Genomic DNA, 27,411 nt, shown 5'->3' on the forward strand with positions numbered 1-27,411 from the left:
GAGCGTTAGGGAACGACTGACAAGAACAGGGGAAAAGTAGCAGAAGAAGAATGGGCGGCTTCCAGTGGTGAAACATTGAAGGCAGCAGAGGATGAAGTAGGTAAAAAGACGGGCGCTAGTAGAAATCCTTGGGTAACACAAGCGATATTAAATTTAACCGATGAAAAGAGAAAATATAAAAATGCAATAAATGCAGCACGGGAAAAGGAATACAAACGATTTAGAGATATATATATATACATATATATCGACAGGAGGCGCAAAACAGCTAAGCAGGAATGGCTCGAGGGCAAATGTAGAAGCATATATCACTAGGAGTAAGACAGACACTGCCTACAGAAACATTAGAGAGACCTTTGGAGAAAAAGAGAACCACCTGTACGAATATCAAGAGCTCAGATGGAAAACCAGTTCTAAGCAAAGAAGGGAAAGCAGAAAGGCGGAAGGAGAATATCAAGGGTCTGTACATTGGCAATGTTATGGAAACGGAAGGGAACTTAGATGAAGATGAGAAGGGAGATATGATACTGCGTGAAGAATCTGACAAAGCACTCAAAGACTTAAGTCGAAACAGGGCCCTGCAAGCAGATAACATTCCGTCAGGACTACTGATAGCCTTGGGAGAGCCAGCCATGACATAACTCTACCATCTGGTGAGCAAGATGTATGAAACAGGCGAAATACCCTCAGACTTCAAGAAGAATATAGTAATTCCAAGCTCAAAGAAAGCAGGTGCTAACATGTGTGAAAATTACCGAACTATTAGTTTAATAAGTCACGGCTGCAAAATACTAACACGAATCCTTTACACAAGAATGGAAAAATTGGTACAGGCCGACATAGGCGAAGATCAGTTTGGATTCCGGAGAAATGTAGGAACACACGAGTCAATTGACCCTACGACTTCTCACAGAGGACAGGTTAAGGAACGCTACGTTTATAGCATTTGCAGATTTAGACAAAGCTTTTGACAATGTTGACTAGAATACTCTCTTTCAAATTCTAAAGGTGGGAGGGGTAAAACACAGGTAGCGAAAGGCTATTTACAATTTGTACAGAAACCAGGTGGCAGTTATAAGAGTGAAGGAGCATGAAAGGGAAGCAGTGATTGGGAAGGGAGTTAGACAGGGTTGTAGCCTATCCTCGATGTTGTTCAATCTGTACACTGAGCAAGCAGTAAAGGAAACAAAAGAAAAATTCGGAGTAGGAATTAAAATCTATGCAGAAGAAATAAAAACTCTGAGGTTCGCCGATGACATTGTAATTCTGTCAGAGACAGCAAAGGACCCGGAAGAGCAGCTGCACAGAATGGACAGTGTCTTGAAAGGAGGATATAAGATGAACATCAACAAAAGCAAAAAAATGGCTCTGAGCACTATGGGACTTAACTTCTGAGGTCATCAGTCCCCTAGAACTTAGAACTTCTTAAACTTAACTAACGTAAGGACATCACACACATCCATGCCCGAGGCAGGATTCGAACCTGCGACCGTAGCGGCCGCGCGGTTCCAGATTGTAGCGCCTAGAACCGCTCGGCCACCCCGGCCGGCTAACAAAAGCAAAAACCGAGGATAATAGAATGTAGTCGAAATAAATCAGGCGATGCTGATGGAATTAGATTAGGAAATGAGGCACTCAAAGTAGTAAATGAGTTTTGCTATTTGGGAAGCAAAATAACTGATGGTCTAAGTAGGGAGGACATATAATGTAGGCTGGTAATGGCAAGAAAAGCGTTTGTGAAGAAAATTTTTTTAACATCGAATATAGACTTAAGTATCTGGAAGTCCTTTCTGAAAGTATTTGTCTGGAGTGTAGCCATGTACGAAGTGAAAGATGGACGATAAACAGTTTAGATAAGAAGAGAATAGAAGCTTTTGAAATGTGGTGTTACGAAGAATGCTGAAGATTAATTGGATGGATCTCGTAACTAATAAGAAGGTACTGAATAGAACTGGGGAGAAGAGAAATTTGTGGTACAACCTGACTAAAAGAAGGGATCGGTAAGACACAATCTGAGGCCTCAAGGGATCACCAACTTAGTACTGGAGGGAAGCATGGAGGGAAAAGGGGGTATAAAATCGTAGAGGGAGACGAAGAGATGAATACAGTAAGCAGATTCAGAGGGATGTACGTAGGTTGCAGTAGTTACTCGAAGATGAAGAGGCTTGCACAGGATACAGTTGAATGGAGATCGGCATCAAACCAACAACAACAACATGGAAGTAACTTACTGTTATTGGCGTTAACACCTTGCGCGATCGGACGCCATGTCAACATTCGTGTTCCAGCGTAACAAGCGCCGGCACGGGGATCAAGAACTGTACAGCGGAGAGGGCTGTGAGACGACGTCAGCCAATAGCACGCTGACTAGGACGTCACCACGACAGTGGCGGCCTCTAGACGAAGGAAATAAAAGCGACGCGCAGCTTAGCCGCCGCCGCCGCGCTAGCAGACCCGGACTGGAAGAGTCGCACTACAACAGCCGTGACTTATGAACTTTTGTGATCTGTTACTGACTGCTTTCATGCAAACTGTATACATTGAAGGACATTGATTATTTGCATGTCGCCAATTGCTTGCGGCACGTTCTTGTAAATCAAAGTTAAGAATTGTCAATTCAATAACTATAATAAGCTCCATTAATATGATTTGCTTGTATGTTGTCTAGCTATCCGAGAAACACACTATAAGACACGAGTCGACAGGATACCACAATTAGTGGTTCATAGACAAAAATATCAAACCGGAAAAAACATCCAACTACATTTGTAGACCAAACGGCGTTGTTTAAACTTTACAGTTGTAAAGCAGTATTACTCTACGTATGAGTGAGGTAACAAGAACAATATAAACGATATACCTTACATCCGACGACTGGAAATCACAAAAGTTTTTGCTAAAAAAAATAACAGATCAAGCTTTCTCCGTCACGCTCACTAACAACAACAGTGGTGTAGTTCGACCACTTCTCGGCAGGCAGCAGCACTGTTTGGGGACAACTTTCCCGCCCTGGGTACTTTATCCCTACTTCTCTTTAGTAGCTCTTACATCTGTTTATATGAACGAATAGCGAATACGAGTTGCATACCAAGTAACTGCTAACATCCTCGGATTAAAAACTGGTGGAAATACGTTTTGAGCCTGTATTACCTCTAGTTAATGTACAAAACCAACAAAATATCAGGTAGCATTCAATTATCCTTAAGTATCGATATTTGCCGAAAAATTGGACGGATATGTACCGGAAAAGCCTCCGAAAGTGAAGGTGCGGGTCAAGTTACAGATGGTGTTGTTATTTACCCCACATAACAAGACAATTTTTTTTGATTGTCTAAGCACAGAAACTACCGATTTACATACGAGCATATTTATTGCTACGTATCTCGCAGCTGTGCTACTAATGGACACACACCAGGGTAATAATTTGTTCGCAGTCTTTTTTATTGTTCTTTGTTGGTTCGTTCTTCATTGTGTGGATTTCAAATAGGAAGTGACGTTTGTATGTTGTGATCAGTTTAAACCGGTAAAGGGACGGTTACTGTATGTGACTCACTTGTACGTCAAACGCACACGATGATTCTCCACGGCCGCATTAAACGGATGCCTTGTCATGTGCAAATATATCTGGTCAGTTTTCGGCACATTGGCCTCTCGTATGTTGGTATCTGAGAATGTCCACTCAAATACGAAATTTGAAGAACGCAAGACCATAACATTATACGTCACATAAAAGCCTCTCTCGTTACATATGTTCATCGGAAACTATCGCAGCACCTGACAACACTTCTAAAATTTCGCTATGAGAACTGGCAAAGTAATAAACAGAGAGCGTCACAAGCAGGTCGTCTAAATGGTCTGATACAGTAGAGGAGAATGAAATAACTATCAAACCTCGGGAGGACATATAACCTAAGCCGAAATGGGCGGTTAGCAATTTGAATCGCGGTCCCTGGCTCGGAGAAAAAGGAAAGACTCCCCGAGTTACAAAGCAACTGTTTGTCGTGGCGTTCCAGATGAATAGCAGCGGTCCCCGCTTTATGCGCCACTCCAGCAGAAGATGGGAAGACAGTATGCCAGGTCATGGTCTGCAGTGCCAGCTAAACAAGAGGAGCACATCCACATCCGGTGGGCTACACCTTACGTGCCAAAAACCACGAAGACCAGAGCGAACATCTGCCAGAATTAAGTGGCCATGTTTTCCCAGTACGATGCCGAGTGCTGGGGGTGACGTAGCGCTCCGCATACGGAGTCACTGTCTGCGACTGCTGGATGTGTAGAGAGAACAGTAACAGTCATGAATCTTTATTACTTACGACTGACATTATCTCATTAACGAAATGATAATTCAAGACCCTAAGCTGTCGACAGGCGTTGATATACATCGACGGGGAGAGTTGAAAATGTGTGCCCCGACCGGGACTCGAACCCGGGATCTCCTGCTTACATGGCAGACGCTCTGTCCACCTGAGCCACCGAGGGCACAGAGGATAGTGCGACTGCAGGAACTTATCCCTTGCACGCTTCCCGTGAGAACCACATTCCCAATTGTCCACAACCTACATTCGTAATGTTCCTAAAGGATATTTCCCCATTCACTCATTACATGCGCCAACTAAGGTGACGATTCCCGTAAGAGTTCGGGCAAAGTGTGCGCATTCGCGCAGAAGGAGGTCAATGGCCGAGTAGACTTTAACTATATGAAGATATTAACTGTTCCGAAAGAACAGATACCAATGACGACCACGCAGCTTCTCCAGAAAGAAATGATACTCAAACATTACGAATGTAAGTTGTGGACAGTTGGGAATGTGGTTATCGTCGGAAGTAGTCGCCCTATCCTCTGTGCCCTCGGTAGCTCAGATGGATAGAGCGTCTGCCATGTAAGCAGCAGATCACGGGTTCGAGTCCGGTCGGGGTACACATTTTCAACTGTCCCACTGAATTATCATTTCTTTCTAGAGAAGCTGCATGGTCATAATTGGTATCAGTTCTTTCGGAACAGTTACTATCTTCATATTCCGATATCGAACGGTACTACTTACACATCACACCTGTAGAGTAGCACTTGTAGGGAGGTGAAAACCCCCTTGCAACAAGTTTTCTGTACGGTACTTCTGGTGCTTACTTTTACTTTGTGCACGCCAGTGTTATGTGATTCAGATCGGCCACATCGGTCTTATCCTGATCACAACTTCCAGAAACTAGAGTTTTTATTCGGTGTAAAAGTACAGGTTAACATTGTGTCCCCGCATCATACGAATGTCGAACGTCACATGACGGTCACATTCCATCACGTCCTTTCATCCATAGAAAATCGATGTCTATGTCACTCATCCTCGCTTCTGTGATGTTCTCCAACATACCCAAAACTATCTGTTAGGCTGCTTGCCGAATTTTGGATTTAGTTATTTAATCAAAACGCTTTGGGAACCCGAGAGTATCAAGATGAGCTTCATCTCCTGATTCCATAGTAAATGATCTCCATGATGGTCGACAGCTCCGCTGTAAAGACGGATGCTTCAGGTAGAAGTGGAATCATGTGATCGGTGTCGCTAGAGCGGTTTCTTAAGTAGTTAATTAGTAGAGTGCAGTACTGGGTTTCAAGTCTGTTCAGGTAACAGTTCATAAAAGAAGGTAACATTTTGATAGTTCAGCGAGTTTCGCAACAACAATACTAATAACACGGGCTACCGCAGTTTGTAGTGTGAAGTTCATATCTACACGTAGTAACTAATAAATAAAAATAATAAATCTGTCATGATTTAATAGTTTATGACTTTTCTGATGCCGAACTCTGTTTATAGTCGACGTATAGTCTTTTCAGAGTGAGAGATTTGCTTACTGCAGACGCGTTCTTGCACTTCACTTCACCAGATAAAAACTGCAGAATTCCTGGGAAATTTCGGGAGAGACGAGGTGATGAAATATTTTGTGCACTGGAACGGACGGATTCCGATGCGGGTAGACTCATTTTGAATTACACCGCGCACACGACATTTGCTAGTGGTGATGCCATTGAATCGATCGGTTTTGATGGAGTTCGTCTCTACGTAACGAAAAATTTCAAGGCTGATAAAGAGTCGTGCAGTAATACGCCACGAAAAATGGTTCCTTAGTAATGCCAACAATCTTGTGCCACGTAGTAGATCGTGAAGCGGCATGGCAAACGCTACTTTGGCTTGCGACAATGTTGCCCTAAGAATGGACTGATGCCCATGTGAGAGCACCGAGTACCACTGGTGCCCACAGAGGTAAGGTGGGTGCCCTTAATAGCAGCAAGGTTCGCCGCGATCGCGTAGTTGCGGGGAACCCAGGCGGTCAGCGGCGGGGAGGATAGGCGACCGTCAAGCTCTGATAGCCGTGCCTGGCAGAACTAATGCCAGTTTTTCCGCGCAGATTTCCAATGCAAATGCGGCGCCGGCGGGAAACTCGCGCCGCCCCTGCCGGGCTGGGATGCATTGTTCCCCGAGAAAGCACGTCGCCGAGCGAGCGAGTTCGGTATACGCGCGGACAACAGGCGGAAGGAGGGACACCACGTGAAAAAAGCTGGACACTGCGATCTTCCCCCTGATACACGCGGCAGGAAGTTGTTTGTTTTCATGTAGCGAGCTTGGTAAGGGAGCTGCTCCTGTATGAAGTGAAACGAAGTTAGAAAATTTAAAGATCAAAATCGAGCTGTTCTCTGAGCCGTGCTGCGGCTCGCGTTGGTGCTATTTGAGGGTTTCCGTCCTCTGTTGGAGGCCAGACCGTATCGTTTAGTTGACATGGTTGCGGTTGTCTTCGTCTCGTGTTGACTGCGCCACTTGGTTTCGCAAGCGTTGCCTGTCTGCTAGTGGCAGCAGCGGCGGTTATCGATTATGTAGTAACTGTGACCCTATCTTTGGGGCAACGTCGTCGTTCCTGCGGGCCGTATCAGTGGGCCAGTTCTGTTGGGGACTCAGAAGGAGCCAGGTCCGTGCAGTGCGGGAACACTGGATTCAAGTAGAGAAACCACCATTGTGAGATCTTGCCGTTCTCCAGCGACTTGGATTCGTGTTGCTGCTCGTAGTGTTTCCGGGGCGAAGAGCAGCGAGTGGAGTGCTTGGGGAACGCGGATCTGATTAGCTTTCCTGGGCTTCTAATAACTATTTATTGCGTTCAGTTTGTTACTATTTGTTAAGTTCAACCAGCCGTATTTTTCCTGCCTCTTGGCCGCTAACGCCCCAGTTACCTGCCCTGAGGGTTAGTGTATGTAACGGCAGTGTACGTTTGCTCGCCTTGCCGCTGCTGTCCGGTGAGGCGTGTAGTTTTGAGACCTTTCTTGATTGTAGATTGGTTGGCGATTGTTCTGCTCTGGTGGTAGTGATTCCTTTCTCGTTCCGGGCGCTCTAAGCACAGTATTCTGAAGACGGAGTCCAGGCCGCCGGTTCCGGCTTTGGCGTATTTTTAAATCTCTGCATTTGATTTATTGGACATCAAGTAGCCTTAGCAAGATTATCATTAGTCATTCGTCAGACTGCCACTAGTCTGAGTTACCATCTTGTGAAGTGAATGCAACCCTTGGCTGCCTATCTCACCGCTCGCGAAAGTGTTTTTAGCCGTAGCTACTCAGAGGTCGATTCCTGGTGCACCGTCTGTGACTGGCCCTTGTGTTTTATTGTTGTATTTGCTGTTTCATTGTATGTTTTGATTTTTTTATATAATTGCCATTCTTGGCGTTACCACGTCTGCTACCACGTTTACCATCATTTTGTCTCAGCCGTTTGGTGATCAGTTGCCTGTCTTTTTAAATTAACCTTGCTAGTGCACTGCTGTTTTACAGTATGTTTGTTAAAAATTTTTATAATTGCCGTTCTTGGCGTTAAAGGCCTTCAGCCGTGACTGTGGTTACTTGTCTTAAAATTCTAATTGGGTTCACATTGGCTTTTTTTTAAAACATTTACTGTGTCTGTATTTTATGGTCATTTGGTAAATTGTAACGCACTGAAAGCACTATTAATTACACAGTTGTTTATTCTTTCTTTAATAACGTGTGATATCTTTATTCATTGCTGAGTCTGGAATTACACTTTTCGTGTGTAATTGCAAAAGGGAACCAATAGTAACCGATTACGGCCCCGTCCACAATCGTAACCAATCCTGCCTTCCTTGAATACCATTACCAGGTTTCATTCTCCTTGTAAAGTTTCTCTGTAGACACTCTCAGAATCTTTCATCATAGCCTCTGTAAGAGTACAGACATCGATACTGTCTTGGACAGATGGAATCTTCCCTTACGCATTTTTATTTATTTATTTATTTATTTATTTTTTTTTTTTTTTTTTTTTTGCTCCAGCGAGTTAGCATCGCTGGCAGGGAAGCTCCATTGTACTAGAAGGGAGCAACTTGGCGTCTGCCGTTCGGTTTGGCGCATGAGAAAGTCCAGCCTGAACCTGAGCCTTCATAAGGAGCGAATGTTCGGCACGCGCAAAGTAGCAACACAACTAGTTCTGACACCATTTGAGATATCCCTACTTGTGTTTAGTTATTTCGCTGTTATTCTAGCACGACTGACGAAATGGGACACGCTAAGGCGTTTAAAAGTCTTCTCTGCTTTACCAAACACCGAAGACGCTTTCTCTGTCCATCCGTTCGTGCTCTGTGGTTTTGTCTCGAGTATGTGCTGTGAAGATGTATGGAGTAGATTTGTGTTCTATTGGCGCGGATAACCATTAAGGAGCAGAAACCGGTCGTGTTTAGTGTCTTACAGAAGCTTTTACAAGAAAAAATGCGTCACTACCGATATGGGAATTTCCAGAAATAATATCTACAGGCGCTTCTGTGTCGAGTATATTAGGTGCTGAGAATAAAGCAGTGTAGGTAAACTGTCTAGTCCCGCCATACTGAGAATCGCGCAGTCGGGTACGTTGTGTGCCCGCTCGCGCTCGAAGGTGCATGCGTCGGAATTGGGTGGCTTCATGAATGCTGATGCGCACTTTATCAATGAATCAGATGGTAGCTCCGGTTGTGATCCATTATCCTCGAATACTGGTATAGAAGGGATTTAAAGGTTACCAGACTGACTAATTATTGCCTTCTGTGGTTTGTTAATACGGTCAAATCTCGACAGCACGCTTTAACATTACCCACACTTCACGCAGACAAAATGTTTGCGACAGGTTTTTCTGCTGCTCTGTCTAACTTTCGCTTTCCTTCTGACCCCTTTTGATGCGTATCGCAGAGTTTTACCGTCTATAGTTTCACAGAGCTTACAAATTGTATTAAATGTAGTTTTAGGTCATAGCCTATTGTCTATTGTTTTGACGAATCACATACACAGGGAACCTGTTTTGTTGTTTGGCTGTTACGATACGTTAATGATACAACAGTAGCCTTAACCTTTGCCTGGCACGGAGCCCAGCGGCAGGGTGGGCTGCGCAGCTACAAGTTAATTACGTCAGCCGCCGGCCGCGGTGGTCTCGCGGTTAAGGCGCTCAGTCCGGAACCGCGCGACTGCTACGGTCGCAGGTTCGAATCCTGCCTCGGGCATGGATGTGTGTGATGTCCTTAGGTTAGTTAGGTTTAAGTAGTTCTAAGTTCTAGGGGACTGATGACCACAGATGTTAAGTCCCATAGTGCTCAGAGCCATTTGAATTACGTCAGCCGGTAAGCTGGGTGCGAACTGCAAGACATTCCATAATAATCATAAGCGACAGTACTGTACCGTCAGAGATTTACTTTCGGCAGGAAGAAGACTCCAACGAGGAGGAATACATAGTGCAATGCTTACTTCTGTGATTAATTGACGATCGTCTGCGTATCCTTAGCCACTTCCACGAAAGTTTCTTTGTCACTTACCAACATCCGCAAGCCTGTTTCCCCTCTGCAGCCAGGCTACGCGTGAAAACAAGCAGGCAAATCTTGCTATCGTTTGGACTAAGGAAGATTTCATTTATGAAGCACCGCATCCTGTGCGAGTAAACGTACTGTGCCCGCCCGGTTAGCCGTGCGGTCTAACGTACTGCTTTCCAGGCGGGATGGGGTGCCGGTCCCCGGCACGAATTCGCCCGGCGGATTAGCGTCGAGGCCCGGTGCGCCAGCCAGTCTGTGGATGGTCTTTAAGGTGGATTTCCATCTGCCTCGGCGAATGCGGGCTGGTTCCCCTTATTCCGCCTCATTTACACAATGTCGGCGATTGCTGCGCCAACATTGTCTCCACGTACGTGTACACCATAATTACTCTACCACACAAACATTTGCGGTTACACTCGTCTGGTGTGAGACGTTCCCGGGTGGATCCACTGGTGGGGTCGAACCGCACAATAACCCAGGGTTCGGAGTGGGGCGGCGGTGGGGTGGGTGGACTGCTGTAGCCTGTTGTGGGATTGCGTACCACTGATGGCTACGGCGGGGACGAAGCCTCTCCGTAGTTTCTAGGTCCCCAGTTCAATACAGTACAACCGTACAGTTCAAACACTAGCGACTACGTACCGCATACAAACATATGGTTTCCAGATCACGCATTCAGAGATATAATAAGACTTGACACTGAAGTGTATCCTATTGCTAGTCTATGCACGTAGCGTTGCTCATTGTGATGTGCATTACTATCATACGCAGCTCGGCCATACACGGAAGTGAGCAGATTATGGCCGAGTAGATTTCATACTTTGAATATCCACTCCTACATTTTCGTGTACGTTCGAGAATAATTCCTTCACATCGTAAACGTCAACTAGTTTTGTTAATACAGACATAATAATGATTGCATATTACTTTGGCATAGTTAATAAGCAAATATTGTTTTCTTGAGATCTCTTTTATAAATGGTTACTGACTTTAGTTAATAAGTCGGTAACCCTTTCCCGGGTAGTAGATAAAGTTTGTTCTCACATTTTAGCTACCCCAGTACGTCATCAGACTGCGACTAATCACCCATCGCTGAACTGAGCTTCCATTTCGTCGGTGGACGAACGGGGAAATGCTTTTGAAGACCCGTCCCACTCGCGGTTTTTTTTTTAATATCGCTATTTATTGCACTGAAGCTGTCTTCTTACGAGATCGGGAGAAACGAACTATTCAAATAAAACAAACGAGTAAAAAACTAGTGTATAATGGCGATGACACACTGCCTCGCTCGGTAGATACGGGAAAGGGGGGGGAGGGGGAGGAAGGAAAATAAAACTTTATAAAATGGCTTAGTAAACCGGCAGCGGTGAAGTTAGCTAACCAATATGGCCTTTGGCTGAAGCGATTTACGGAAACCGCGTAAAAGAGAACGGTTTTGAACCGCACAGAATCCGACTGTCAGTGAAGTCTCAGGACATCGACGTGCATGCCACAATGAGGCACAACCGGAGCCAGTGTGTACATCATCAGGAAGGCAATCGATAGCGTCCCGCACAGTCGTTTGTTAGACAAAATGCGAGGGTACCGAATATCAAACCAAATTTGTCATTGTATTCAGGTCTCCCCTGCAGACAGCACTCAATACGTCGCTGTTAGCTGGACAGGATCGATAGATGTAATTTCAGGAGTACCCAAATGATATGTGACAGAGCCGTTACAGTTTACTGTTTAAATAAATGATTCAGTGGTATCGTTGCAGGCTCTGCGAGGCTATTCGCAAACAAAGATGTTGGCTATAGGAAGGCTGCAACGGCAGAAGACTAGAGGAAAGCAGAAATCTGCGGATTATCAACGCTTGGCGAAGGGGTCAGCAGTTGAAGCAAATAAGCAAAGAAAACCAGTATTGTTACAGTATTTGCGGCAAAGCACTGAAAACAATAACCATTGTAAAATAGAAGTAACTGTCCGAAGTGGCCTACAGTATAATAGCCACGTAATAAAAACTGTTGAAAAACAGATGTCGTGCAGGTGACTTAAGACTATCGCAAAAATTTAATTCACCTACGAAAGAAGTGGCTTACAAAATCGCCCGATTCTTGACTATTTCTCGACAGTCTGGGAATAGAGGAGACAGAAAATATCCAGGGAAGAGCGGCACATTTCATAATATGGAGATTTTCAACCAAGTGACAGACGCTACAAGAGAGGCGCTGTAGGACAAATGTTTAGTATTTCAATTACGAAAGCTTAAGTTCTGAATATGAGTCAGCCAATACGTTCCTCCCTCGCACGTACTGAAAAGTTCTCACCCGTGACGTGCAAGGAGATTCTGTAGCATCTCACGAAATCCCACTCGCGGCCGCGGTGAGTCGACGCACTCTCGGCGGCGTGGGGTGCACGAGAAAAATCACGTGATGTATCGTTTCGTAGACTGTCTACAAAACGTTTGCCGCCAGGCCTCGATTAATTCTCTGCTCGGTTACACCATCAGTCATTCGAAATAAGGGTATCCAGCCTCACTCTGACAAGTGAGACACGGTTAATATAGTTCAGTACTGGTAATCAACCCCCTACTAGTAATCCGACCACAGCACTGGGAAACAAACACCGAAAAAACTCAGCGTCTCCGTGTACTTTCTAGCATCTACTCTTTAAAGAACACAGGATAACAAAAAAGCAAAGAATACACACAAGAACTACACCCTTCAAATTTTCGAGAGAGTAAAACGGAACTTATTATCTTCTAATAACACTCGCCAAGTTCGTTCGTTAAGCACCGTCTGCAGCTAGCTAGTTGTTCCATGCTCTGGTAACCGACGCCCCGCCTCCGATTTTCTTACAATTTTTTTTTCTTTTTTTTAGTACAAAAGCCATAACCTGCAACATTTTATTTCTTTTTCTGACTCTGCAACAACACTACATAGTCAGCAAATCTTACACAGTCTCTTTCCATTACTGACTTTAATTTGCCTTGTTTTTCTTCCATGCTATCTAGTAATTCTTCAGTATACATATTAAACAGATGCTGACAATGAACACACTAACTCGTTTTCTGATTTTAGTTCCGACATTACCGATATTAATTTTCATCCTCCGATTTTTGTAAAACTGGGAAAGCATTCTATTTTTCCGGTAGAACCCAGTTCTCTTCACAGTAGTAAGGGCTATATTTCCCGCCAGTTTACCCACGTGAAATCAGTACACAGAGTAACGCAATAATAGGCTGAATTACCTATTCTCAGATCGTCTAACTTACTACAGAACAGTTATTCTAACTTTCCTTTTTCCAAGTAGTAGGCTTTCTACCTGACAATGCCTATCTGATGAAACGATTTCCCGGTGCAGATGACACTTCGTGAAGATAATTTTTTTCCAAAACGCTTTGAGCTCGCGCTGGTATCATTTAGTACTTCCTGAAAGGAATCGGATATTACTCGACAGATCAAATTATAGTCTCAATGTGTGAGGATAACAACTTGACCACGTAGCTCAATAGTTCCAGTTCGATCGAGTACTCCTTTGTTTTGAAATACAAGTAGCAATGTGATTGTAGAAATGTCTTCGAGGACGCGCGTGAGTAACTGATATCAAATTCATTAAATTTCTCTACGAAAAGAAGGGAAGAGGAAAGAGCGACGGTCGCTAGACTTCATTGCTAGCAAGTAAGTCCATTGAATCTAGGGAATTCTGCAATAAAATACGACAGTTTAAACGAGCGACCGTGTGTGGACGACAAAACGTAATTGCGAAGAAGGCACGATAGACAATATTTAAATATCAACGGAAGCTCATACTGCCAGTCGTATGTTTAGAAGTGCTCTCGCACACATGAGGCTATGTGCAACGAGTATTGCCAAACAAAAGCGTCTGTCGGCGGTTTTCACTAGACGTTTAGGCTGTGAAGGTGCTCCGCTCTGAAGACTACCGGGGCGTAGGCATTAGCTAATTCCGTCAGTAATTCAGTTGGTCACTCCAGGTATAAGTGTAATGTCGTATGAAAGTGTTGATAGGGAGACGATGGGGAATAAATTCGTATGCCCAACTGGAAAACATTTCTTCCTTGGCGCTCAAAGGCACCTTTCCTTCGCTAAGTATGAGAGTTGTGTCATGTGAATCTGTTAAGTGGTGATGACTGGAGAGAGAGAGAGAGAGAGAGAGAGAGAGAGAGAGAGAGACTTGAGCGTCCTCATCCGGACGGACGAATCGCATCAACACACTCATTTCACTTCCCGAGCCACTGCGGAGGGGTTTGAAATTTTATCCAGGATGGTACAAAGTCACGAACTGCACGATACTACTTCTCTCCTTGCCTGCCAAACTCTGGTACTAAAATTTTGTTTTACAACCAGGAACCGAACCGGATATCTCCGAGCAGAGCGTAATCGCGCGGATGTGTGTAAATCATTTTCGAATGATAAAGATGTTGATCGTTTCTATGAATGTTTTTAAGATATGTTAGAAGAGTATGAATGGAGGGTCTGTCTACAGCCTACGATGGTCGGCAACCATGGACCACGTCTCTGCTATGCGCGCTGCCTATACAGCGTAGACAAGGCGCAAAGCCGATCTGTTGCAAGCCCCTGCTTCCCTTCAGCTCTCTTCATTTCGCCACGTTCGTTGCAACCTCGTACCTGTTTCACAATCAACTGCGCGTATGCTTAATAGTTGTCCTCTTGCTGCTCATTTATCTGTGAAATTTGCCAGCACTATCTTCTTGGCACTCAACAAAAATTTACAATTTGTGGCATGCAGTATCGTTACTTTATCATCATAAGGTCTTAATTATATGAAGTTTCCATCGTTAAACACCTATTTAAACGTCTTTGATTCGATCCTAGCCATTCGCAGGACTGAGGAAAATTATGGGCTATGGCGATCGAAGATTTAAAAGATGATTCTCGCTGAGTATTCCAAAGTTGCGTACCAGAAAGAGGTGAGGGGATTTGAGGAATTCACAATATCCTTATGTTTTTAGGATAGTAAACATTTACTAAAATGAGGGGAATTAATAATAGTCAAGGACATCTCCTCTTTAGGGAAGTACATACCTTCCGTATACTCACATCCATCTATTCGCTCTTTCTTACGCACTTAACAGATGACAGTAGTTGCTGTGATAGGGCAGGTAGCTAGAGATTTTGGTCCACTTAGCTCGAGCACTTTCTTATTTGGAGGGCCTTGCTGATTATAACACCTATGGAAAGTGTTCCAAAGAAATGGGTGTTCAGGTAGTCAAACTGAGCGGCCGTTCCAGTCAAAATCAAGGATGCCTGAGAAATAGGTCAAGATTGAGACAGAGAAACAAAAGTAAAGAAACGCTTATTTCTCTTTTGCTGGTCCAGTAACTCGCAAGATCAGTAGACCCCTATGAAAAAATGGAATCAGTGTATTTCACTCCCGTCTATAGAGATAAGAAGCCTTCTATTAATATTAAAAACACTCCTGGTCTGCGAAGGCTGGGTGTGTACCGTGTACCATTCGAATGTATGTCTTACATGGGGCAGACTATCAGAATAGTAGAAGTGAGATGCCAGGAACAGCAGCGATATGTCCGACTAAAACAAAGCAAGACAAAGCACCTGTCGCCGAGCACTGCCCCGGATATAAGCATGAAACGAAGTACGATGAGACTAGTATCGAGGTGCAAACTCTAAGTTTCTGGAACAGCGTAATTAAAACAGTCCGTCGCAATAAAGATGTAGGAAATACAAGCAAGGGCAGAGGTTTCCTTTAAACAAGGCTTTGGCTTCCGGCACTCAGTTCATTCAGATCCCGTCGCCCATCGCATCCAGGGCTGGGATACGCCGAGGGATTCTGCCTTTAATGGAATATTTCCGGGGACTCTACAAAAGGAAAGAGCATCGCAGGGCCTAGTGGGAATCGGGCATCGAACCCGCAATCAACTATAAACAGCAGCGCAAGACAAACAGCAGCGCAAGACCAACAACAGCTGACAATCTGACTGGAGTCCAGGTAGCGAGTATTCAGAATAGCAGAAATCGCAGCACCTGAAAAAGACGGGGTCGTCGTTGAAATATTGACCAAAAATGGAAACAACAATTCGGCTGTACACCCAAAAGTACACCATTAACGGTCGTGAATACTAACATGCGTCCGAGGTAGCTTAGAGGACCTTCGTTCGCGCTAGACGTAAGGTCCACGACTATTAAAGTGTACTGGAGAAAAATCGAGCCACTGGGATTAAGGGAACATAATCCATTAGCAATCTCTCTGTCAACACCCTTGTTATGCTGCGGGTCGGTAACCGTTATGTTCCAAAGAGTCAAATGTTACGTCCTCCCTGCTAAGGATAGATGGGCGGAAGGCGGCCAAAGGACCTGTAGCCCTAGGAATCTGGACAGGCAAGCGAAAGATTACTTGACACAAGTGCACTTTAAATAAATGTATTGCACTCAGCTCGTGAGTGAAGAAATGCTACACTGTTGACAACTGGCAGTCCTGGCTAGCTGTAAGCAAAGGTCCGAATTTTTTACGGTAAAGCTAACTATCAACAACTCGCTGTAACATTCAGCACGAGCTAGCAACTAAAGTAATCTTTAACTAGAACCCAGAAAACCGCCGCTTATAACACTGTCCTCGCGGTCTTCACTGGTCAGTGGCCAGGAGTTCTTCATTGGTATCGATGTTCAATGCGCCACTCGAGGCTCCGGCTGCGGGAGTATCGATAAGCTACGACACTCAACCAGCAATTCACACTCGAGAAGAGCAGGATTCCAGTTCCCATTACATCATACAGATATGTTTCTCCTGCGGTTTTGCTGCATTGGTAAAGCCGAATGCTGGAATATTTTCTCTGTAAAGGACACAGCCGATTTCTTCTCCCTTTTTGTCGCATTCCATCTAGTCTTCCTTCTCCAGTATCACCAAATCGTTACCCGAATTTTCCTTATTTCTGGAACCCTGGACAAACAGTGGTTACTTACTGCTTGCGCCGCAGGTAGAGTGCTGTAAGCGGAAAAGCTATGGAAGTCCAGATTTAATCCATGTGTTAATTTGGATGGTTCTCTCTTCCTCTGTAAGAAATGTTGTTTGTCGACAGTAGCAGGAAGAACCAGTTTTAGTACTGGCCAAGAGAAAGGTGGTGATCTTTGAAATGTGGAATGAAAATTTCCCAGTAACGTAGCTGAGCATTTTATGAAGCAACAATACATTTGTGGGGACTCAGTCGTAGTGTACCATAATATTTTTATGGAAGAATGTATATATGATGTTTTTCATATGGTGATTACAGCACGATTGTAAAGAACACAGACATAAAATTGCAACATTTTAAGTGCATAATACAAGTACGAATTAATAATCTGAATGTTTGCACGTAAATTTAGAAACAAGAGAAATTTCATTTGCCACCATGAGATCTGTTGAAACACCATCACACACTCTTTTGGAGCATCCCACGACGTTAAGTTTCCTCGCACCACAATCGCAATTCGACAACGTTAGTTTTCCCTACTTAGGCAGCCAATCTCGCGTTCTCTTCACCCTAACTTATTCTATTCAGTTGTGATCACACCGAAAATGGTACGTCAAACCAGCAGCGCCACAGAGCTGGGGGGGGGGGGGGGAGGATCATGTCCAACTGTCGCCGAAACACCGCTACGCACCAGAGAGAGAGAGAGAGAGAGAGAGAGAGAGAGAGAGAGAGAGAGAGAGAGATATTAGCATTTTATCAAAGTCTGTTAATTTGCAGATCTTCGAACGCTTAATTGCACAAGATTTTCGTTTTTTCTCTTTCGAGTGCATTTTTCCGGATGAGAAAGAAAATTAGGGTTTAACGTCCAGTCGAAGACGATGTGATTAGAAACAAAGCACAGGTCAGGTTGGGGGAGGTAATCGTCCGTGTCGTTTAACGAAGGAACCATCCCGGCATTTTCCTTAAGCGACTGCAGGAAATCGCGCAGAATCTAATTACTGACAGCCGGTCATGGATCTGAACCACGGTCTTCCCGAATGTGTTCAATGTCTTACAACTGTACCACTCTGCTCGATTTTTTCCACACCTCAGGTAGTATTGTATAACTTAGATCTGGGTTAATCTTATAGCGCTAATAGTAATGCGCATTGATTTATGGAGATGTTTGTACACTATCTCACATTGGCGTCTCATATGACGTAATTCATATTTGTTGTTGTTGAATCTGGATCCCGCTCCATCTACTGCAGGGTATGGGGTGTTACTATGGCTAGTGACAATGTTAGTTTCAGGGGGTGGCCCGATGCTCCTCCTGTTGCCACCCCGCTCCCCTCGGGATGGAAGTAGTGTACCCTAGCCGTCTGCATCTGGTGTAAACCGTGAAACAGTGCGAACGCGTTTCAAATGCCTACGAGCCGTGTAACTGAGGCGGGACGATGGGACCAGCCAGGTATTCACCTAGCGGGATGTGGAAAACCATCTAAAAACCACATCCAGACTGGTGTCGTTAATCCGCTCACATTGACGTCTCATATGACGTAATTCATATTTATTGTTGTCGAATCTGGATCCCGCTCCATCTACTGCCGGGTATGGGGTGTTACTATGGCTAGTGACAATGTTAGTTTCAGGGGGTGGCCCGATGCTCCTCCTGTTGCCACCCCGCTCCCCTTGGGATGGAAGTAGTGTACCCTAGCCGTCTGTATCTAGTGTAAACCGTGAAACAGTGCGAACGCGTTTCAAATGCCTACGAGCCGTGTAACAGAGGCGGGACGAGGGGACCAGCCAGGTATTCACCTAGCGGGATGTGGAAAACCACCTAAAAACCACATCCAGACTGGTGTCGTTAATCCGCCGGGCGGATTCGATCCGGGGCCGGCGTGCCTACCAGAGTCCAGGAAGCAGCGCATTAGCGCTCTCGGCTAACTCGGCGGGTACGTAATTTATATATCCATCCGAAAATGTGGCTTAAGCTACAAAACTGGTTGTGGTTTGAAATAAAGGAACTTACACATAGCTGTTTACCGTTTTCATTCCGCAAGATGTACTTTGACAGCTGCGGTTACCCTGAACACGAAGTTGTTTGCATTCTGCCCACTACGTTGTGTGTCAATTGTAGAAGAGAAGCGCTTGGCAGCCACGTAAGCGCACAGGACGAAGTACTAGTTACCCTCTTAAAAGGGTAGCACAGTGATCGATTTGGATTGCTGCAGATGGTCTACAATTCGTATCCGACAGTCATGTGACCTCCGGCTGAATTAATTTGTGGCTGTAAGTGGTGTGGTGGTGTGATTGTGAGCCTCAGTTGAATGGAATCAGCTCATTACGATGAGTGGACCTGGTAACTTGACAGACTGGTCCTGTTGTGTTTTGGACGTGTTCAACACAACACCGTGAGTGAAGTTGTCCGATCTGTTGGAGCTTCAACGTTGACTGTCTTACGAGTCCACAAGAACTGTAAGTCTCGTAGCCATTTTTCACGGGAAAAGAACAGCGCATTATCGAAACATCTAACGGGCAAGGGCCGGCCGGTGTGGCCGTGCGGTTCTAGGCGCGTCAGTCTGGAACCGCGTGACCGCTACGGTCGCAGGTTCGAATCCTGCCTCGGGCATGGATGTGTGTGATGTCCTTAGGTTAGTTAGGTTTAAGTAGTTCTAAGTTCTAGGGGACTAATGACCACAGATGTTGTGTCCCATAGTGCTCAGAGCCATTTGAACCATCTAACGGGCAGGAACCGGATAAGAGTCTCACGCCTTGTCATTGATAATCCGTTTCCAACCCCATAGGAATTGATGCCGTCAGTGAACGTAGCTCCATCTCAACCAGTTTCCGACCGAACATTGAAACTGCGTGCAATGGAGATTGGGGACGGGTTGCCTCGGAAACGGCCATTGCCCACAGTGGCACACAAAAGTGCATGTCTTCAGTAGGACAAACAAAACAAACTGGACTGCAGCTGACTGGAGACTATAGTCGAGTCGGTATAAGTTGAACCCTGTTCGCTGGCAGCACTGTTGCCAGCTTTCAACTGTGAAGCCCTAACGGCTGCAGGCGAAACCAACAGCCGTCTGTAGGAGCCCCGGCAATACTGAGGCGTTACCATATGGACGTTTAAAAAATCGCATAACGTGATTGGCTGCAGTAGGCGCGCGAAGCTGCTGCGCCCAGCCCACTGCAACTGTCAGGCGTCTTCTTGCAGAGAATCGACTACACTAATGTGGTCTGACGAGTCGCGATATTGCCTCTTTTCAAAAGATGCAAGGCGTCAAGTTCACCGGCTGCCAAATCATAAAGTTTCACCCGCAGTGTGTGGAGGGTGTAGTTCAGGTCGGAGGTGGTGTTTTGACTTTTGAGTGTAATTTCATACCATGACGTAGGCCCACCCACTCAGGTTTAAATGAACACGGGTCTCGGCGACCAAGTGTCGCCCGTTCCAATCTTCATGCTGAGTATCCTGTGAAGACTCCTATCTCTCATCATGACAACAGCTTTGTTCTCTGGGATACACACACATATCTCCTATCGGAATTTGGAGGACATTCTCGGTTTCACGTAAATAAAGTGACTCGAAGAATATACATCACCCGAGAACGTTCTCAGTTTGAGTAGAAGGATGGGGGAAGTTGCTTAATGCGAAGAACATTCTCTAATTGTGTTTGAATAATACGAGAGAATGTTCTCATAAGTGGACAACATTCTTCGCTTTTTGAAGTAATCTCTGCAGGATACTTGGTGCTAAATAAGTTCTGTTGAGATTAAGTTTTACCGAGGTTTTTTAGTAAAAATGTACAGAATTTACGTTGCTCGGAAGGCAAAATGTATGAGTAGCCCGAATAAATACCGACGTGAAGAACTGTAGAAGTTTACACAGAGTTAACAATAAAAACATTATCTGGCTGGCGACTTCCTTCCCAAAGTCATAATAGACGACTTTTCAAACGAAGCAAAAATTACAGCACTTTGCTCTATTTAGCAGACTCAGTTTTCAGGGTCGTGTAGGAGAAGACCTACGTGAACACAAGACAACTGTGTCACTGACATTTTCAGATGCTTTTCATCAAGTTTTCTCACAGCATGAATCGTATATTTTGTTACGTTAGAGGTGAGCATGCGGAACAGAAAAGTAATAACTTGTTTATCAGAAACCTAGTTATTTATTTCTCGTAACGATACGGCGCGGAGGAGTGGTTAAGTACATTACGTGCGAGTGGAACATTATGCATCATATTTAACTAAAATTATCCATTGACAGAAAACTCTGAAGTAGTTCCGGTTCGGAGTAGATGAAACTGCTTTATTCTTAAGATTTAGTTCGCATAATGTGCTCACCTAACTTCAATAGCAAAAAGCTTTCCACATGTATAAAATTCAGTAAAGTCGTCAGAAAATGAATCTTTCATAAACCGTCTGTAATCGCCTTAATAATTTGTTGCCACACATAAAACTAAGCTGAAATTTAGTACAGTTCTTCCACAGCACACTGACTCCAGTTCTATATCTGTACATTGAGTAGTTTGCCTGTTTGAGCGAGATGAATGAAATTATGCGTCTGCTCTGCGCCGGATAAGCCACACAAAACACATCGAGTATCTTCTCACAAAGAAAGGGACGTAGTGAAACCTTCTAGCAGATTAAAACTGTGTGCCGGACCGAGACTAACTCGGGACCTGTAGGATACGAGAGAGTGGCAGAAGTAAAGCTGTGAGGACAGGGTGTGAGTCGTGCTTGGGTCGCTCAGGTGGTAGAGCACTTGCCCGCGAAAGGCAAAGGTCCCGAGTTCGAGTCTCGGTCCAGCACACAGTTTTAATCTTCCAGGAAGTTTCATATCAGTGCACACTCCGCTGTAGGGTGAAAATCACATTCTGGAAAGGGAGGTAGTGACAAGGAAGTCCCTAGTCATAAAATATGCTTCCTATTTTTTATTCATACAAAGCTGGAAATTCTATCAGAGAATTTTCTTTTGCTCTGAAAATTATGTCCGGAACGGAGTGTAATCATCCGCGAGTGGTTTCAGCTGGTTACGGCGTATCATACCCAAACAACTCTTCCTCGTAGGATTGATATCACTATCAGATCTAGGGGCAGTATTGTATAGTATTACACTGATGTCCCCTGTGGGTGATTAACTTTTTATCGGTCGTGCTTCTATTGTGTTTTTCCGCGATCATGAGAAGTTACATGGATGACGGAGGAGATCAATATGATACTGGGAACCCTAGCCCGAAAACGACTGACATTCTAACATTACGGAGTCAGAATAATACATAAACCTACGAATCACTATTGCTCGTATGATGTAATAAGAATTATGTACACGATTGTCAACACGTAGGGTAGGGGGACCAAATCAACACGTAGGCGTAATTATGGCGAATGGGGAGAGGGGTCTCCAGTATGGCACTGCAGATGGGGGTGATGGAGCGAGCATCATGGCCAGAAAGACTGTACACTGTTTTAGAAGTTGAGCTACGCAGTCAAGCAGCCCCAGTGAAACAGCGTTGTAACTGGTATCGAACACACGCACACGCACGCTTACAGAGGCGCAGAGAGAGAGAGAGAGAGAGAGAGAGAGAGAGAGAGAGAGAGAGAGATATCGCGGAATGTGAACTCGCGACCCTGGGCAGGACCAGCCAGGCAGCACGCTCGCCCGCACAGGTTCTCCTTGATTTGTGAAAGTGCGCCTCGCCGGACTATTGTGCACAGAGACGCCCCTTGTCAGCATTCGTCACCAGTTCCCCTTGGCGCCGCCGCCAGTATGCAATTCCATCCTGACAAAGCGTATGCAACTCAACCGGCCGACAATATCTACCACTTTCAGCTAAGCTTTCGTCGCCTTTTTCAAGTACGCCGTTCTCTTTTCAAGTTTCCTTCTAACGGCATACATCTTCAGCCAGTTATAGGAGGTATAAACCTCCTAAAGCTAAGATGGCGTAAATATTTCTTTATTTACAAACAACCGGTTCGGACCGACTTCGCTGTGAACTTCAAGTCTTAGGAAAAAAAAAAAAATTGTGTTCAATTTGAATTGGATCTCACGCCAAGGCAAAGCTGTGTACACTGGTTGTTTGTAAATAAAGAATTATGCGATCTTGGCTTTAGAAAGTTTTTACCAGGTAAAACAGATCGCTCCTTACGGTTCCTCGGCATGAGAAAATTGAATCAAGTCCTAGGACGTGTATTCTGCCGTGGACTCTGAATGGTGGAGGAATTCTAAACCTTTGACATACAGTATAAATCATAGCCAGAACTGCAAGAAGTAGTAAAAAAATCTCTGGGAGTGACTAAGGTTTTAACTCCTAAGTTTTCACCGAAAATTAGCAGTTCGACACCTCACTTAGCCAGTGACATATAAAGAGTATTGCGGATGACAGATCCGAGAATTTCTGAGATTGGACGACAACTATACAAAAATTACGTTTCATTAAAGGTGGTCTCGAAAATATTTCTATCATCACATTTTCACTCTGGAAACATACCCCAGGCTGTAGCTAAGCCTTTGTCTCCGCACTATCTCTTCTACCAGCAGTGCTAGACTAGCAAGCTTCGCGGGAGAGTTTCTGTGGAGTTTGGAAGGTGCGAGATGAAATGGCAGAAGTAAAGCTGTGAGGACGGATTGTGAAGCGTACTGGGGTTTCTCAGTTGGTGCACCAGCGCGAATTAGGCAGAGGTCCCGAGTTCGAGTCTCGGGACAGCACACAATTGTAATCTGCCAGAAAGTTTTTTTTCTATTGTTCCCCGAAGTCAACTATTAGCGCATTAACACTGTAATGTAATAAAGGTCGAGCATTCCGAAACAAGAGGTGGTTGCACACAGCAAGAATGGTGTGTCCAATAGTTTTACAAGTGTGCATCACGAAAGTGGAGATACGGTTACCTATTTAAGCGTTTTGACGGAAGTACAGATCCCACGCAAAATCTTTGTTGATGAGATGTGGGTTTGGTAGTGCCAGATACGACTATTCAGATTTAAAATTAAGACCAGTGTTGTAAAAAAATGGTAAAGGACCGTCGATGAGAAACAGAGTTATTGCGTATAAAGCATGGTACGTGATGTGCTTTGCTCATCTTAGTTGACAGTTCCACGATTAAATGGTAAATGGCAGACTCTCACTCGTAACGATTTTATCAGGATGTGTGTATGTGAACAGTGGTAAGTGGCAAAAACATGGTTCCCAGAAGTAGTAACCTATGTGGTTTTCTTGCCAGGAAACTGCTTTTCAGGAACGATTTGTATCAATCCTAGTTGGTGGATAACTAGGACTCACGATCAGATAAAGATCCAGAATATGTTCCTGAACGCAAGAGCGCCTGTAAAGTTGTTGCTAATCAGGTAACTGTGAAGACCTATGTACGCAAGTAAACACGCTTGTGCCCCTTAACATGGTTTACGTCAATTTACGGGGCAGTAATTCTAAGGGCCACCCTTAACATTGTCGTTCGTGCTGTTCAAGGGCGGAAGTAAAATTTTATATTGTGCTGAATCTAAAGACTAATTTTTGGGGTTGCTACGCTCATTGCGTAAGTTCCACACCAATGGTTCGTTAACTCGCCCAGCTTGTAAATAGCAGTAAGTCAATGCTAATCCTTGTTAAGTGCATTCTGTCGGCAAGTAAACTATGTTAATTACCCATTGATGAATTTTTAAGAATACAATTTTAGACAGATTTTACTACTTTAAAAATATGTAATTGTAGAATACCGCCGAGCGCGGTTTTTCTGTTTTTGGACCTCGCAACTTTTACTAAATTACCTACGACGTTGCCCTCACGATTCAATTCCCTCGCTGTTCAAAGCAATTTTCAGATGAAACATTCAGAACCGTCTCACATAAATATCTCTCAGCCACTAGTTCTAATCGCATCGATATCCCATTGTCAGTTTCTTTATTATAAAGAGCAACAACAACAACAACAACAACAACAACATCATCATTGTCATCGTCGTCGTCTACAGTCTGAAGACTGGTTTGACGCAGCTCTCCATGCTACTCCATCCTGTGCAAGCCTCTTCATCTCCGAACTGCAACTTACATCTTTCTGAATCTCCTTACTGTATTCATCTCTGTCATCTTCTACAATCTTACTCCCGACACTTCTTCCAGTACACAAATGGTGATCCCTTGAAGTCTCAGAATGTGTCCTATTACTAGGTCCCTTCTTTTAAACAGGTCGTGCCACAAATTTCTTTTCTTCCTCGTTAGTTACGTGATCTACCAACCTAATCTTCAGCAATCTTCTGTAGCACAACATTTCAAAAGCTGCTATTCTCTTACTGCCCAAACTGTTTACGATTCATGTCTCTCTTTCATACACGGCTACATCCGATACAAATACTTCCCGAAAATAATTCCCAGCACTTAGACCTGTATTCTCTCTTCTTCAGGAACGCTTTTCTTCCCATTGTGAGTCAACGTTTTTATATCCTCTCTCCTTCGGTCGTCATCAGTTATTTTGCTGCCCAAATAGAAAAACTCATCTACTGCTCTAAATGTTTCGTTTCATAATCTGATTCCCTCAGCATCACCCGATTTCATTCTCCTACATGTTTTACTTTTATTGATGTTGATCTTACATCCTCGTTTCAAGACACTGTCGATTTCGTTCAACTGCTCTTCCAAGTCTTTTACCATCTCTGTCAGATTTACAATGTCATCGGCAAACCTCAAAGTTTTTATTTCTTCTCCATGAACTTTAATTCCTACTCCACACTTTCGTTTCCTTTACCGCTTTCTCATTGTACAAAGGCAGTACAATATGGGAAATACTGACATCAGCTTTGCAGAATAGTTCTGAAATGTCAAAATAGCTAAGTATCTAGACCTAAACTTGCGTTTTACTAGCGTCATTGATGTTCTAGACGCTCTATGACAACGCTTCGTAACCGCTGTCTTAAAGTTTTAATAATTATCTCGAAAAAATGAGTTACGTAATTTTTTTTGTCTCCAGGTACGTGCCTCAGTTCGGGTACACGCTGGACTCCATGCAAAAGAGTACCATACCACGCCATTAGAGCAACAAAAATGAACAGGTGCAGTCCACTCTCCATTTCTTTAATCGTCTAGACTAGTCTGACAGCTGCTTTATGAATGGACCACGCTTAAAAAAAGAAAAAAAAACGGCGTGCTATGTTACAGTCTTGCGTGGAGTTCAGTGTGTACCAGAACTGTACTTGGTACTCGGAAATAAATAAAATAATTAACAACTTGACTTTATAGTTACTAGCCGACAAACTCGGCACTGTCTGAGTATTCATTTAGCCAATTTTCTATTAGAAATGAAAGCAAGAAGTGACGCGTGTTCGTAGTGTAACTCCGCAAGAATTTTATTTCCATGTAAGCACATTTGAAATTATGGAATTGTCGTACAAAGAAGTATGCCTAATGTAGAGATGTGTAGTACAGTATCCAGATTAAGGAACACTGTACCATTCTATAGACGGCTATTGTTTCCGTCAACAGCCGTTTGCGCTTTGCAGTTGAAAGCTACCAAAGGCGCTGCCAGTAGTCGGGGACTTCTTTGACTCTAGTATGGGAGTGTCTTAGTAGCAAGGAACAAATGTATTCAAACTGTATGCATGATGTGGTACTTTTTCACGCATCTCAAAGTTCATGAGGTCAAATCTCCTGATATTTGTGTTACACAATGATATAACTTTGTAGGTACATTCATCGGCATGTGAGTATACCGTGAGCAAAATACAGGGTGCGTCAAAAAATGTGTACACACTTTGAACTATCATAGACAATTTATTTCCCATTCTACGCGGTTAAATATCTGTGAGAAAGTAATGTTATGTTTCTTCAAAAGGTGGCAGCAGTGGCAAGGAAGTAACTGCAACATGGCGGACGTGTGATTGAGCTTCGGACACGGATAATTAAGTGGTATTGGAAGTTTGAGAATGTAGCTGCGGTTCGAAGACAGTGGAGAAGTGAGTATGGTACAGAACCACCTACAAGGTTAACAATTACACGTCTACGAGACAAATTCGAAATTTGTGGAACAGTGTGTGATGTGCAGAAAGGCCGATCAGGGCGACCTCGTACAGCTACAACTGATGATTCCACAACTGCGGTCTTGGAACTGTTTCAGCGTTCGCCTCAAAAATCTTCAAGGCAAGCGGCACGTGAGAGTAATGTAAGTGCTAATAGTGTGCTACGCATTCTGAAGAAAGGCAAGTTTCGTGTGTACATTCCAAGACTGGTGCAACAGCTAAGTGACGACAATCCAGATCGAAGGTTAGAATTTTGTAAATGGGTTCAGGAGATGGTGAGACGTGAACTGGGATTTATGGGTAGCATAATTCGGTCGGATGAAGCCCAATTTAAACTCAATGGAACTGTCAATAGGCACAATTGTGTGTACTGGGCTGAAGATAATCCTCACATTACAGTTGAAAAGGCTGTGAATTTGCCTGGTGTAAATGCTTTGAAGGTACTGATACTGGAGAAACGTACCTAACAATGGTTGCTGACTCCATATTCTCTGCCATTCGTGCATTATACGGTAATGATGAGTTTTATTTTCAAGAAGATGGCGCCCCGCCGCACTATCATAGGGACGTACGAGCATACCTGGATCACAATGTGCCAGGCCAGAGGATAGGACGCAGGGGACCAATCGAATTTCCTGCACGCTCTCCAGACCTCACGCTGCTGGATTTCTTCTTATGGG

The 27,411-nt window shown here is 44.2% G+C and overlaps 1 protein-coding gene and 1 non-coding gene across 2 annotated transcripts in view; both read right to left on the reverse strand.

Moving 5' to 3' along the window:
• LOC126259854 (uncharacterized) overlaps positions 1-27,411 on the reverse strand; it is a 433,950-nt gene that overhangs the window by 85,067 nt on the left and 321,472 nt on the right. The window lies entirely within an intron of this gene.
• Positions 4,406-4,480, reverse strand: Trnat-ugu (transfer RNA threonine (anticodon UGU)). The gene has a single exon. It is a non-coding gene; the product is annotated as a tRNA-Thr (tRNA).

The sequence above is a fragment of the Schistocerca nitens genome, chromosome 5 (assembly GCF_023898315.1).
Source record: "Schistocerca nitens isolate TAMUIC-IGC-003100 chromosome 5, iqSchNite1.1, whole genome shotgun sequence".
Classification (NCBI taxonomy): Eukaryota; Metazoa; Arthropoda; class Insecta; order Orthoptera; family Acrididae; genus Schistocerca; species Schistocerca nitens.